The following is a 16,038-nucleotide window of genomic DNA, read 5'->3' as shown; positions in this document are numbered from 1 at the left end:
GATTCCCCCCGGCACAGGGGCTGACACTGTCGCTGTGGCTTCTGACAAGAAGTAGCCCAACCCCAGAACTCATTGACTCAATGCCACAGAAAATACACAGCACATGGGCTGTTAGCACTTTCAGATGCCATCTCTGTTTCTTATTTCATGTTCAAGATGCAGCTGAGTCCCAGAGCAGTTTCCAGGGTAGCAGAGGAAGCCTGGACTGGTAGTCAGGAGGCATAGGTTCTAATTCACCTTCAACCTTGAACTTGTCATGTGATCCCAATGGCCTTTAATCTTTTGGACCCTCAGTTTTTTAATCCATGAAATAAATCTTAATAAATACATTGTAACCTGTGTTTTGGTCCAGGTGGACTCCAAAACTCTTGCAGTTATTAGAGCTAATTGTTAAACACAAATTTTTAGTGTCATTACAATCGCTGCCATCCATGAGCCAGAGTGAGTTGCTGAATTTCATTAAGGACAGAAATGTCACAGAGAAGATATTTTGTTATTTACTTGGATTTTGATACCGGCCCATTTTATTTTATTTTACTAATTTATTTGTTTGCAACATTATTGACTACATTCTCTATGCTGTACAAATTGGTAGTCACAAAATAGTCACAGGGATACCAGCCCATTTTAATACCCACATCACAATGGCCTCATGGTGTCCCCTCCAAAGTACTAAAAATAAATAGCTGATTGATAAATGCCGTCTAGTCATGGTTTAGGTAACCTGGCGGTCAGGTTAAGCCAGAGTTTCTCAGCCTTGGCATTACCGACATTTTGGGCTAGATAATTCTTTGTTGTGGGAGGCTGAGCTGCACATTGCAGAAGGTTTAGCAGTGTCTCTAGGCTCCATCCACTAGATTCCAGTTGCATCCCCCTTCAAATTGTCACAATCAAAAATGTCTCCAGATATTGCCAACTGTCCCCTGAGGGTCAAAAATCACCCTCGGTTGAACACCACTGGGTTAAACCATGACTAGAATTCGTAGTATAAGCCAGGGTTAACTACGTGTATCTGATATGTTGCAACCTGAAAACGTTAGTTAGGCCTACAGTAGCATGATTATCTATTTAATTCAGGTGACAGCACTCCACTCTTGATCTAAAGATCTCACTAGAAATAGCCCATTTAATGTGTAATGCCACAGCACCTCACAGCCAATGGGATCTACTAGATTTCAAGCGTTTGGAAATAAAACAGTATGGTCTTTGTAGCTCTTGCTGTACAGAGGGTAAACGCTCCGTGAATGTACGTAAAAAGAACAGACAGCTTCCCGCACAACACCAGGGAATGCAGAATAAGGAGCTGCCATGCTCAGCCAGTCATTTTAGGTAATCTTTATTCTACAGGAGGAAATGAAGCAAGTGTTTGCCAGTTGGAAGGGTAGAAGGAATCTTTCTTTGGGAGGGAGGCTGCCATTACCCTTGCTGAAGTAGAGCCAGGTTAAAACCCTCTTTTGGTAAAAAAAAAAAAAAATTAAAAAATAAATGTCCTGGAACTTTTAATGACCAGGCTTAGTGCACCAGAGCCCAACCTCCTCCTCATCATCACCCACGCTCCCCAAGAGTGCGTAAGGGTAAAAGATTCAGGTACTTTAAGTCGCCTTTACTCCTAAATTGGCATATATTTTGGCAGCACGGAATGTGGAAATCTCAGATATGCATCTGACATGTTAATCTCTCTAAAATGGTAGCCTCTATTTTTCCCAATATAGTTAAAAAGTATGACTATAAATTGCAATTGCAATGTCTCGCTCAGTTGTCCTGACAATCTTCTTTTCTCAGAAGAAACAAAATCCCCCTATGTCTGCTGCTAGAGACATGAGTACTGCGTTGAATTTGTGTTCATGTTTGATGTTTTATAGGTATTCTTTGAACCAGCTTTGAAACTCAGCACAATATTACTTCTAAATTCACAAATCGTTTAATGTAATATTAGGTCTTATTCATGAGATTTGTGGATTTCAGCTGATATTATTTTGTAACCATTAAGTTCTAAAATGATCAAAATTGACTTAACGTAAGGGTTTTTTTTTGCCTCTTACCCAGGTAGTTATTGTCATTTAGAAGGAAATCAACCAGGCTAATGATCTTCCCACCCCATCTCCACACTTCACTGGGGTGTCTCGCATTTAAAATACATCAGTCTTCCCAACAGGTTCATTCATTGAGTTATAATGACAAGGGCTTTAGAAACACCACACCTTATTAGCACCAAGTAAAATGTTTTCTGTTGTGGTATCCTTTTGATAATATACTTAACTAATTGACAACTGATGTTACAGAGATCTGAATTCTGTCTGAGATCAAAATTAAGCAAAGAGTAATGGAATGGGAAGAGAGCGCATTCAGAGGGCTTACCATCTCTGTACATGAAAACGAGGCCCAAAGTTAGGATTCAAAGAGAACTTGACAGGGTGGCGGGATGGCTCAGTTGGTTAGAGCACGAGCTCTTGACAACAGGGTTGCCGGTTCAATTCCCACATGGGCCAGTGAGCTGCGCCCTCCACAACTAGATTGAAGGACAATGAGATGATTGGAGCTGATGGGTCTTGGAAAAACACACTGCTCCCCAATATTCCCCCCCAAAAGAACTTGACAGAACTTTCCTTAACTGTCATTTCAGAAGGTAGATTAATATAGTAATAAGTGCCAGTGTAATCAGTATGGATCATGAATTCACACGCCTAGAGTCCCTGATTTTTACCCTGTGATACAACTTTATCTTTAAATGCGACACTGAGACTAGTTTAAAATTTTTTAAACCTGGGATGATAGGAGAAAGAGACTTGAAAAAATGAGGACACACCCCTTTTCCATCCATTATCCCTCTGTCCAAGCCCCTCAGTCTTCTACCCAAGAACAGTAAGGGAAGCAATGTTGTACATCCAGATCAAATTTAAGATTTTGAATAGATTGAACAAAAGCAAACTTAGGTGTATTTTCTCTTGTTGGAATCTGATTAAAAGACTTTTGTTCCCTTTAGGGAAAATAGTTGGGGTTGGTTGGAGAAGAGTATAGTATTTATTTCTTTGTTTGCTTATATTGAATTTTAGTACATATACCTCCTACCTCTAGAAGGATTTTGAGCCGCTAAATAATATAAACCAGTGTGGCACATTTGAAAACAAAATGGCCCTCCTCTAAATAGCAAATCTTACCCCACTGTAATAAGCTGAGTGTTTGACGACTGACAGTTGTCCTCTTTGGCAAAGCATACAATACGTGGTGTCCCACCAAGGAAGGTTAATAATGATCTACTTCCCATAGTGAATGGGTTTTGGAAGGAAATCAAAGGGTACTTTTGAGCAGAAGAAAAGAAAGAAAAGGGGAAAACGTAGCAGACACTGAAATGGCACCAAGAAAAACACTCTATCTCCGACTTTAAAAAGATTTCCACTCAGTGGGCTTGGTCCCATCAGTTAACCAGACCAGAACTGAGTGGTGAGCTCACTCAGTGTGAACATGTTGGAGAAAACGTCTCAGTCTGTACCCAGAGCTGCAACATGTGCCTTGCAGGAAAAATAGCCTATAAATGCAAATGGCCCTTCCCCTGGTCAGCTGGGGAGTCTGCAACCTCGGATATGCTCTTTACACATGATGCTGTGTAAAGTCAGGCTGGATGCTGGGTCTAGTGTGTCACAGAAATGGGAGAACAACTCCCCATGGTTTCATGTGCCATCACTGTTTCCACTTGGCTTAGCAGTTGACACCTTTGGTTAACCATTTTGTTAGCCTCTGGTTAACCACGTGTGGTTTGAAAACCTTACAACAGTGGAGCCGTGTCTCTATATAATGTTATTCATATAAAAAGCAACCCCACAGGATGCAATGCCCTCCTTATCTGCCACACCAAATCCAAACTCTCTCGCTGGTGTCTGGTGAAAGGAAGAAACCACTTGATAATACCCTTTGGTGATGAATTTATCTGGAAACCAGGGTGGAGTGAACCATTCTCTAAAAAAGGGAATTGAGCTTGTTTTGAGTCTGGAATACTTTGACTCAACCTTGTGTCCACTTCTCGTTTACAGTGAGTCTGCCTTATCACTGTAAATTAATAAATACAAGTATCAAAGGCCAGGGGTAGAGCTTGTGACTTCCGCCTCCAGCTAGAACTGACTTGCTTTCCCTCCTGCTCTTCTCCTCTATGTCTTCTTCCTTTCCCTCTGTCCTTTAGCCTTTTTCCTTCCTTCTTGCCTTCTCCACCAGGCTCTTGATTATCCACCATCTTTCTTCTAACCAGGACAGCTTTCAGGCTGCATCGCAAACAACCACATAAGGTTCAAATCCCTTCTCTGCACTGGTTCCCAAGGAGGTGACTTAACAGGTCTTCACAGGAATTTCCTGCACTCCAAACCATGAGGAATGGTCTTTATCACCTACTTCAGAGGCTGACTGTCTGCAAAGCACATGTCTCTCTAGAAGGAAGGTACTGATTTAGGACAAGCTACTATATTATTGTCAGTTCCTGGTGAGCAGTTGCTTAAGAGAAATTTGGAGATAGCATAGAAATTGCTTGAGCTGGAAAAGCAGACAGATCATGAAAATGATATCTTAAGCTTGTTAGAAGATAAATTCTTAGGCAGGCCATTTTCAATTAATAAATCAACCAGAAAGCTTTCTATTTGGCATTTTTAGAATGGTACTCAGTCGTGACAATGTGATTTAAAGAGATGGTTACACATTCCCCACCCAACCGCTCCTATTACTCGTGTTGTAGGCAGTAAAATAGTAGATTTAGTCTTCTGGTTTACTGAATTGTATACCATGAGGACAGTAGAAATGGAGAGGTAAAAAGATAACTTAGCACGGGCCTGTAATTCCACTCTGGAAAATGTGCCAAATAGTTAATATATTCCATTGGTCATACCTCCTGAAACAAAAAAGCAAAAGTTCAGAGAAATCTCTGAAACTAGAAAAGAGGACTGACTACTCGGTATTCTTCCATAACCAGTTATTAAAGGAATTTTTAGGACGCTTGTGAGAACCAGCATGATTTGGATGCACCTCAACTCAGACCAAAGTTGTTACTCATCTTTCGGCTGAAACTGCCCACCGCCATGGTCTTCTTGGGCACAATTCCCAAGTTCTCCTTAAGCGTAACTTTCTATACACAGTCAAGCTTCCAGGTTCTTCGTAAGTTATAAATGGCTCCTCTTGGAAATATCTTAAATGTGGACATGCAGGGGCTGGAAATAAGTTTTGTTCTGGCTCCCCCAAACCCAGCTTTATTCTCCCTGCTGTGGTTTGCCTATAGTCCCAAAGATTGTGCTGGGATAGAAGCTTTTACTCATGGCGATGTTCCTTCATCCCGAGTCCCTCACAAGTTTTTCCTGCTCCGTGAACCTAGACAGTTCACAAGTGGCATGATGGATTCTCCCTGTGCTCAGAACCCAGGGGCTATTTATAGATGTGCTGTTGGTGCTGTCAAAGGGCTGCTGAGTTGAGCAGCATCTAATCCAGACCCTTCACAAGCAGACCTGGAACTCTTCTTTAACAGGGTGGTAGAGCCATCACAGCGAGTTGATTTGGCTGTTGGTCCATGATTTTGGACCACAGACACTAGCAAAGCCCAGAAAGGAAAGTAATCAGCACTTAAGAATTGCAGTTTATTATAATCTCTCTCTCTCCTGACTGCCCCCAATTCCCCTCCCACCTTCCCTCCTTCCATATCAGTGTTGACACACTTTGGGGGACTCAGACAGGAGTCAGATGCAGAGGCAAAGGAGACCACGGGGAAGCATTTTACCAAGGAGAAAAACACACAGCTGGACACACACACAGCACGCGAGGTAGACTGGTATATAGATACTAAGGGGCAGGACAACTTCCTCTTCCCACAGTCAGCTACCATAGGTACAGAGAAACACCTGGAGGCTTCTTCTTGCTCTACTAAGTTTGAGGCCCCCTTGGCCAGACACCTAATGTCTCTAACAGAGACACGTGTTGCCATCTCTCAACAACTGGAAGAAAGCTGGAAGACGACCATCTAGAAACAGCTGTCTTGGCCAGGTCTCCTAGGACAAGGCAGAGCGGTGTCCAGGAAGGCCCTGCTTCCAATCGCCTTTCAGATTCAGCAGTCTGAGCATCTGAGTTACTGAGAGGTGTCCTCTGGGGATAGAGTGGGGGTGGGGAGCAGTGCCAACTGAACACAGCTGTCCGCAGAATGTGTGGGAAAGGATCCACGGAAGGACCTGGTGATGTGATGGTGACTGGCTGCTCCAGCAGGCACTGCCAACACCTGGACCTCCTGTCTCAGGCACGACAGTGGCCTTGCTCTTCATGATGGCCACCCAAGGTGGCTATGCATTAAAAAGGGTACGATTTATGTAGCTGAAGTTGACCACTGTCTATTTTGCTTGGGATGATGGGAAATGTAGCAGAGAGGAGCAATCTTTTCCATCACTGTTTATTGCACCACTTTTTGCCAAATAATTAGGTCACCCGACTCAGGAAGGGTCCTGGGATGCACATGTGGAGTGAAGTTTGCTGTGGGAACTTGAACTCTGATTTTCCTGACTTCTGTGCAATTAAAATCCCAAACTTAATGTTGCATTAGCATGGATTTTCCATCATGAGTTATAAATACAAAGTTCTATGTTTCATATATATTTTTCTAACATATGTTACTGCCTATGTTTCTGATTAAAAGCTCGTCCAAAATAAAATAACAAAGGATTACTTTTTTCCAATAGAACTTTCTTCTTCTATAAAAGCTGGAAATAAGCCCTCACCTAAAATTACCCAGGCTTGCAGGTGCTGGGTTTTTGGGGGTGAGTTGTGTTTGCTAGCAAGACAAAGGGCATTATTCTCCCTGCAACCACCACCAGAAGGTGTTCTTTCTGTGGAGAAAATTATAGGCCAGTGCTTCAAAGACATTCCATGGTTAGGTACCCCTCCTGGAGACTTGCAGGCGGCAGGCAGGCAGGCAATCAACAAATATTTATTCTAAGCCACTATGTATTCGGCACCTTTAAAATTGCCAAGGAAACCAGCCAGAAGGATATAATATCTGCTGGGGCCAAGGTAGTACCTGAGGCCTTCTCATAATGCTTAAGGAGCTCAGTGACCAGAAAGGAACAGGGGACCCTACAGCTATCAGTATGGCAATATGTCACCTGGGTATGCGGATACTGATAGGATAAGAAAACAAGACCCAAGAAAAGGCTTTTTAACTAAAGCGGATACCACCCCCATTCTTTCCTTTTAAATCTCCCCAAACAGATACCCAGTGCCCATTTCCTATGTGCTCGCACACACATACACACACACACACACACACACACACACACACAAACACACACTCCCTCTCTCTTCCACCACTACTATCACCATCACCTCTGCCCAAAAGTTGAACCTACTGGCTGGATCCATTCATCAAATTTTAAATAATGACCACTTTTTAGAAATAGGTTAACATGCCAACACGTGTGTGTAGAAGCCGTGCGTCACAGTGTGGTTATAGAAGAGGAAAAATGGTGACATCCTGTATGTCCTTCAGTTTCTCCCCTAGAGACATCCAACACCTCTCAGACATGACGTTGAGGTCTTTGGGGGTGGGCCAGGGGTGCGGAGGACACGGACTCGTACGGTGAACACTGCGGCCTGTGCAGAGGTGAACACGACTCTCATTCTCTCGCATTAAGTTCTCTAATCTAGTTTCACTGATGGCAGCTGAAAAGTCACATCAGCTGTTGAGACATATGCATCACATAAGGCTGCTTCACAAAGTCACAGGAAACCCTTGCATCCTCCGTTATATAGTATGTAATCGTCAAGCTGCATCTCCCCGAAGCTTCCATCGGACGTACTGCTGTTTGTTGTGTTTTGTTGTTTTTGTTAACCAAGCATAAGCTCTTACACTGATCCCCGATAAATTTCTCTTATTAGATACCAGTCAGCCAAGCTCTTTCTGGTACTGATTCTTCATCCAGGGTGTTTAACACTCTCTACTAGTTTGATATCACATGCAGCTGATGGCTCTAGCTCCTGCATTTTCTCTTTAGTTCTAAGCCAGCTGTATGATAGAGTTGTAGGAAAAAGAGGACGCCAAAGCCTTGCAGGGAAGTCCAATTCCTGGAGACGCATAAAAACCTGGCATTGACTGGAGCCATTCTAGGGCGAAATATCTTTTGGGCTTTTACTGTTCACAATATAGTGTTTAGCTTAAGGTGACATCATAATGAATAGTAGGAATTCGCAGATGAAGTGAGAATTTCTGTCAACATCTTGTTCAAAGATGAAGAGATTTTTATATTGCTTTATGTTTAAAATATTTTTAATTGACATGAAATTCATATGACATAAATTAACTATTGTAAAGTACACATGTCAGTGGCATTTAGTATATTCAAAATGTTGGGCAGCCATCACCTTTATCTAGTTTCAAAACATTTTCATCATCCCAAAAGGAAACACTGTACACGTTAAGCAGTCCCTCCTCATTCTACCCTCCCCGCAGCCCCTGGCAACCACTAATCTGTCTTGATGGTTTTACCTAGTCTAGATATTTTGTATCAAGGAACCATACAATATGTGAGCTTTTGAGTCTGGCTTTTTTCACTTAACATGTTTTTGAGGTTCATCCATGTTGTAGCGTATTTCAGCACTTCACACCTTTTAATGGACAAATAATATTCCATTGCACTTTATTTTGAATTTAAAAATCTAAAGTAAAATAAATATATTTTAATACAAAAAAACATGTTTTAATATCATGTTTTTTTTTTAATTTTTCATCAAAAGCTGGTATTAGCCTCCACCCACAGAGTAACTCCACTCTGCCCCACTAATGATTCTGTATGTCCGTATGGTTTATACATTTTCTTATCCCATTATGTTTCCTCATTTCATAGAGAATGGTTCAAGCTCAAGGTGACCACTCAAGGTGGTGGAGCCACGTATTTAAACCAAGACTTGTCACTCTGAATCTTCTGTTCTTCTGAAGTTCTCTGAACAATGACTTTTCTTGCTTTATTTTAGACGTTCATACAACTCACTTCTCCACTGGATTCCTACCTCTTAGCAGACATCAAGTCAGAGTCTCTCTCTAATGGCATAGGGAGCTCAGGCTCCTGCCCTCATTTTGGTAGGTAGATTAAAGCACAAAGAGCCACGTGGTTTATTCATCTAAGGACCTAATGCTGTCTTCTGGTAGAACTAAGACTCGCTCTTGCTCTCAGAACATTACTTTGTTCTAAAATTCACTAACACGTACAACCTCTTAAAATGCTCACCATCCTGCTGAATTATAAAAGACAGTCACTGAATGATGCAGGGACGTGGTGTCTGAAATAAAACAATTCTACAAATATGCATTCGCTAATTTTTTAATTTCACAAGAAAAATTGGAGGTTCACTCTTGCAGAACTGTAATTAATATATGATTTTGCTGTTAATATGGAAATGTCTGGCAGAGAAATTGCTGAGATTCATCTCCGGGGTTTGTTTCGCTGTTTACCACCCAAGTTTAATGTGTCACCAAGCACGTAGGTCTGCTTTACCTTACTTTAGAAGTTATACCCACAGGGGGACAATGGAAGAGTGAAATCAAACAACGAATTCTTTTCCTCGCTTAAGGTAGAACTGCTGAGGATCCACTTTTCTGAGGTACCATCCTTATTTGTGAGATTTTCTTACATCATGTCTCAGTGGACTAGAGTTCCTTTTTCTTAGCTAATTACATCATTTCTAGTATTTTCAGCGTTAATACTTTTTAATGACATCATGACAAAGAGTATGAATGTTTTTCCTTCTAGATCTCGTAGCATCTTCCCCTTCCCAGGTAACCTTTCCTTCCAACCCAGTAGCCTTATTTGAAGTTTTATTACCAAATCCAAAGCAGAATGTAGTCGTGCATTGCATAACAATGTTTCCATCAATGGCGGATCACATCTGTCATAGTGGCCCTGTAAGAGTATGCTGGAGCTGAAAAATTCTATCGCGTAGTGATGTAGTCGTCATAAGGCATGATTCACATGTTTGTGGTGATGCTGGTATAAACAAACCTACTGTGCTGCCAGTCGTATGGAAGTATAGCACCTCCCATTGTGTACAGTACAGAATACTTGATAATGATAATAAGCGACTATGTTACTAGCTTATGCATTTACTATACTATACTTTTTATCACTGTTTTAGAGTGGACTCTTCCTACCCGTAAAAAAACACAAAAGTTTGCTGTAAAACAGTATGCCATGTTTTACTGGCAGCAGCCTCATACATCTTGCATTTACTGCACCTCTTGATGGCATCATTTTTTTTTGTGCTTGATTTAACTCATGTTGTTTTATAGATTTAGTGTAGCCTAAGTGTCCAGTGTTTATAAAATCTACAGTAGTTACAGTTATGTCCTAGGCCTTCACATTCACTCACCACTCACTCCCCCAGAGCAACTTCCAGTCCTACAGCCTCCATTCATGGTAAGTGCCCTATGCACTTGTTCCATTTTTATCTTTTACACCATATTTTTACTGTACTTTTCCTATGTTTAGATATGTTTAGATACATAAATACTTACCATTACGGTACAGTTGCCTACAGTAGTCAGTACAGTAACATGTACACTTCTATAGCCTAAAAGCAGTAGGCTACACCACACAGCCTGGGTGTGTAGCAGGCTGTACCATCTAAGTTTATGTAAGTGCACTCAGTGATGTTTGCACAACAATGAAATCACCGAACGATGCATTTCTGAGAACGTATCCCCATCGTTAAGCAATGCATGACTGTACTTAAATTGTGAAACCATCAGAGCTGAGTTACATCATGTAAATTTTGAAAGGACCATATTTTATTCCAAGTGATTAAGCCAGGTATGGTTTTAGTTAATTATCTTAATAATGATCCTGAAATAAATGTGGATTTTAAGATCCACTATGCTATCACATCCTGAAGCCCAGATGTGACTCTGGGCATTAAAACTATCTCTACCCAGGCAAAATGAAACTCCAACTTTATGTCACTGTCCCAGAGCACCATGTTAACAGTTCTCTTTCTGCCCATCCCTATCTTTCCTCAAATTTGGGAAGCATTTTGGGATCCAAACTGGCCGTGTCTAAATCGTAAAATTCAGTGGATCAGTATCAGTTATTTTTTACTAGTTCAGAGACTTATTTTCAGAAATCCTTGATACCTAGAGCAAGTCTGTAATCATTGATATTGCAAATACACCTCCAGTGAAAGCTTCCGGTTTCACACCGTTGAACATTTGGACCATTCAGAAACCCATGTCTACCACCTCAGCTGATCAACTATGTTTTGGGGGAGGAGAAAGAAAGAAGAAATTACATTTACAGCAGTACCTTGGGGAGGCCATTGATAGCAATTATTTTGTATTCAAAAGGAGATATGAATACAGATTTTGTCCTATTTTTATATAGACGCCTCTTACTTGTGGTCAACGCAGCAACACCATGTTTTGATAATATCACATTCTTTTCTGGAACAAAAGCCAACAGCCGTTTTTAATTAAAACCTTTCTAGAAAGAATGCTCCAACCTTCCCCGCCCCCACCCAACTGAATTTCAATAATGTTTAATTCGGCTTGGCTTTCAGAGTCTGTAAAGCATAAGCAATCAGCCGCGCTGAAGATGGAGAAGAAATGTTTTTACAGTTCCACAAATGTTTCTAATTGACAAGAGAGAGCTGTTAATGGGAGACAAATTGCCTGGGGGTGGATGTGGGTGGGTGTGTCATGTGCCTGTGTGTGCTCACTCAGGCCCACATGCATGTACCCATGTGGTGTGTACCTGGGCTTCACACGACATGCCGTGATGCAAAACTGAGCTAAGCTGGAGATTACAGAGAGCCTGGGACTGAGCTATCATGGCCCTGGCCAGGCACGGTCTGGGATGAGGTAGATAGTTGGTTTCTTACCAGGACTCAGATCCCAGGCAGCAGGCCCACCCTCCCAGGGGGAACAGTGAACAAGGAGCTTGTAAAATACACAGACCGAATGAAAATGACCCCTATTGACTGAAACCAGCTGTGTCAGGCTTCTCGCTGTCTCTCCTGATTTGCTCTCTCAAATAAATGGATGTGGTAGAGAACGATAGAAAGTAAACAGAATCATTTTTTTCTTTCTAGCAGTCGCACCTCCGTAATAGCCCTGGTTTTTATAGCTGAAAAATATATGTTTATTTGCTCATTAATTTCCCCCTCTCTCTCTCCTTTGCCTTTCTCGGCATTGAGTAGAATGTTATTTAAAACAAGACACAGTTCAGCTTCAAAAAGAAAAATCATTCTGCAAATACAGCTTGGACTCATTTACTGTCCATTTATCATCTCTAAGAGAGTGGGGCACAAATATCTATATTTGGTATATTTTAATGATTTACAGTGCAGTGACTCTTGTTGGCACCAGGTTACAGGAAAGCAGTAGACTCTTTAGGACTTTGAAAAGTGCCCCAAACTGTTTAGAAATGACATGGAGAATATTAAATGTGGCATATGCAGAGTTGTTTGATTATCATTCAAAGATGATGTAGGCTGGTGCTTGGAGGGCGGACTCAACCGAAAGACCTGAGATTCTCTAAGGGGTGCTTGAAAGTCTTCATTTTCACATTTCAAGGTGTATTTTTTCTCTGCAGGGCTTTGAAAAAGCATTCGTTTTATATGTCTTTCATTTCCTTCACGTAGTGAGCAAATAAATAATGATGTGCCTAACTCAGTGCCCAATAAATATTTGTTGAGTGAATAAATAGTTAAATGGAATGTTATAAGTCTTACTAGCATCATTGTCTTGGCGTGAAACATGCAAGAATAGACTTGAAGCAATCAAGTAATTTCTCTTAACAGTGCAAGCTAATTATCTGAGAGATGAAGATCTGGTACATAGTATGTATTTGTCAGGCTCCATTTGTTCCTAATTAAAGGTGGAAAAGTTGTTTGTAGCATTGATGGGATAACATAGTGACCCACTTCTAAACATCTTTTCAATTTTCCATGCCACTTTTTTCAGGGAAAACATATCAAGATGAAGTTAATGTGCATTCCTTCCATTTATTTATGGTTTTTCCTCTCTGTTATCATTTTTAGAGGGCAGCAGGATATGGAGGAGGGGAAATTTTTGACAGTGGACTTTTACAGCCCATCTACCTGCATGACTTGTGTAGTCGATTCTGCTGACCTTGGCTGACTAATAAAATCATCCTCCCATATAAGCTCCACCTACAGTGATCCAAGATGAAAACGTGGCATCCTCCTCATAAGCCTCGAAAGTTTCATTCATTCATTCATTCATTCATTCATTCCAAAAATATGAATTCGGTGCCCAATATGCATCAGGCTCTATGCTAAAGCTGTGAATTTAACACTGAGTAAAATCCACCATGGTTCCTGCCCTCATGAAGCTTATAATCTGGGATGGTTGATGGATATTCATTGAATAATCATTCTAAAAATCATAACTGCAACCTAAACATTAAAAAGGGGAATATGGCTCTACTGGAACCATGTACCAACAGGAATTGATTTAGACCAGGAGACCAGGGAGAATTTTACTAAGGAGGAGCCTAGAGCTGAGAGCTATAGAATGTGTGAAGAAAGGGAACAAGCCCTCCAGGCAAGAAGACCATCCATCAAATGCAAAGACCTGTGTGGTGCTTGGAGAGCATCCGGGCCACACACTGTGGTGCCTATGTCTAGGCCACATCAAGGGCTTTGACCTTCATCCCAAGAGCATTAGAAAGACATAGAAAGGTCACATATCCAAGGGTAAGAAGCCCCTTGTCTTATTTCTGTCTTTCCTTTTGATGATGGGGAGGCGGCATAACGCAGTTCATTCCTGTTTTTGGCAAAGCGTGTGTGGCATGCCTTCCGGCACCTTCTCTCCTGATTTAGAGAACAGGTTCTAGAGGTAGCACGTCTCCACCCCTCTCCAGCGGTGTGAACTTGGCACGTGGCTAAGCTTCTTTTTCAGTCTTGTAGGGTTTGGGGAAGGATTAGATGAGCTAATACTTGTAAAAGACAGAATGGTGAGTGGCAAGTAGTAAGTGCTCAGTTAATGCCAGCCATTATTATTGGCCATTTTTGCTGATATAGATAGGTGCCAAAGATATTTGTGAAAGTGAAAAGATACAAGATACAAACTTATCTATGATAAAAAAACAACAAAAAATGGCTTGCACAAGACTATTCTTACAAACGCTAAGGAAATGTCTCAGGATACATGGTGATTACCTCTGAGTAATGATGCTGGGTTTAGAGAGAGAAGGGTAGGCGGGTAGCTTTCCTTGTCACCTCATGTTCTTGTAGTAGTTGATTTTTTTCAGACGCAGCTGTATATTTTTATAATAATGAAATTACAAACACTAGTTTAGAAAGTCCATTAGCCTGAAACTAAAATAATATTGAGAAAAAGAAAAAAAGGAAGTCCATTAATATTATCCAATATGTCAATTTTTAAAAACATAATGATTTCATTCTAATTTTTTTTCATAATTTTTTTCACTATTAAGTTTGGAGATATCACTTAGGAGATATCATTTTCTTGGGATAAAAAAAAATATATCTAAAGTCCAGCAACTCATTTATTTTTCACTTCTCTTGCTTATAGTCAACCAAAAACTTATAAAATTGCATGATGTTATGATCCCACTATTATGAAATTATTCTACTTGTTCCTCCATCTCTACATATGCAAACAGTGAGTTGTCTGGCAGGCTGTACACCCACCAAATATAAACAATTGCATTTGGTTCATTTGTTGCTGACTTCATTGTACTTTTAAGCATTGCTTACATTTTTTATAATGAGCATTTTTATAAAAGCAATGAAACCATTTCTAATAATTGAAGATGAGTATTAGTGCACTGTTTTGCTTAGTAGTAAACACACTACCCAGCATCTAATCTCTCCCAGAAATTCAGGAAACAACTTCTTCTGGATTATCATGATGAAAGTCAATAGCTGTTGCTCATGACAGAGGAGGCAAGTGGGCTGAGTGGTTCCTGGACGAGGATGTACGAAATGTTTTCAGTGATTATCGAATACCAAAATAGGGTCTCCCAAGTCTCACCCCACCTTCCCATTTTTTTTTAAATAAGTGGAGGGTCTCTAGGTTTAATAATTTTGATGAATAGAATTGGTATTTATCAATAGTTTCACGGTAGAGAATCATTAATTTTGTACAGGGCTGGAGCAGGTTGCTTTGATCAACATTTAAATACAACTAACTCTTCCTTTCGCAGTCATTACACAGCCCTGTCATCAATCAGATAAGAACACAAATCAGGAGAGAGCTTTGAGCTCCCTAGTAAATACTTCATGAAGCCAATGTGAGCCTGCCAACTAGACTATCATCTCTGCAGAAGACACATTTCCAGGAGTAACTGTACTGTACAGTATTTAGCACACGGGGCCCCTCAGGATAGGATGATAAACGTCTGTGTACAAGAAGAGACCATTTTGAAGAAACTGCAGTTAACCTGATTACCAATTGATTCTTCAAATCAGGGCCAGGAAATGATGGCCCCTGGGTCAAATCGGACCCTTGGTCTGATTTTGCACAGCACGTGAGCTAAAAATGGGTTTTACATTGAAATGATTTTTAAAAATCAAAAGTAGAATGGCATTTCATATTATGTGAAAATTCTATGAAATTCAAATTTCCTGTCCCTAAATAAAGTTGCACTGGGACACAGTACGCGCATTCATTTACATACCGTCTACAGCTGCTTTTGCACTCAAAGGGCACAGTTGGGTCGTTGTGACAGAAAATATTTGCTATCTGACTCTACAGAAAAAGTTCACTCAGCCCTGGTTTAGATTCAGGGAGAAGTTATTTGCGTGCGTGTCTGTTTGCTTGTTAAAGGATAATGCTTTTCTGTTAGAAATATACCTACCTGTTGATGTGGCCATCAGAGAAGTTATATTCTTCTACTTTCCTCATTTCCTTCCCAAAGTCAGAAGAAAGTTATTGTGTAAGAAAAATTAGATCATCAGGAGGGCCTATGAGTAATATCCTGGTAACAAACAGGAAAGCCCTACATATTGCCTCCAAAAGCTATGGATCAAAATCTAATTTGAAGCTTTTACATA

At 40.7% G+C, this 16,038-nt stretch overlaps 1 protein-coding gene across 3 annotated transcripts in view; it reads left to right on the top strand.

The window, feature by feature from the left end:
• The window catches only part of CREB5 (cAMP responsive element binding protein 5), a 381,676-nt gene that overhangs the window by 348,355 nt on the left and 17,283 nt on the right, over positions 1-16,038 (top strand). The window lies entirely within an intron of this gene.

Source organism: Rhinolophus ferrumequinum, chromosome 20, assembly GCF_004115265.2.
Source record: "Rhinolophus ferrumequinum isolate MPI-CBG mRhiFer1 chromosome 20, mRhiFer1_v1.p, whole genome shotgun sequence".
NCBI classification, from domain to species: domain Eukaryota; kingdom Metazoa; phylum Chordata; class Mammalia; order Chiroptera; family Rhinolophidae; genus Rhinolophus; species Rhinolophus ferrumequinum.
Note: the sequence above shows the minus strand (reverse complement) of the source record. Positions and strands in the feature narration are given on the sequence as shown.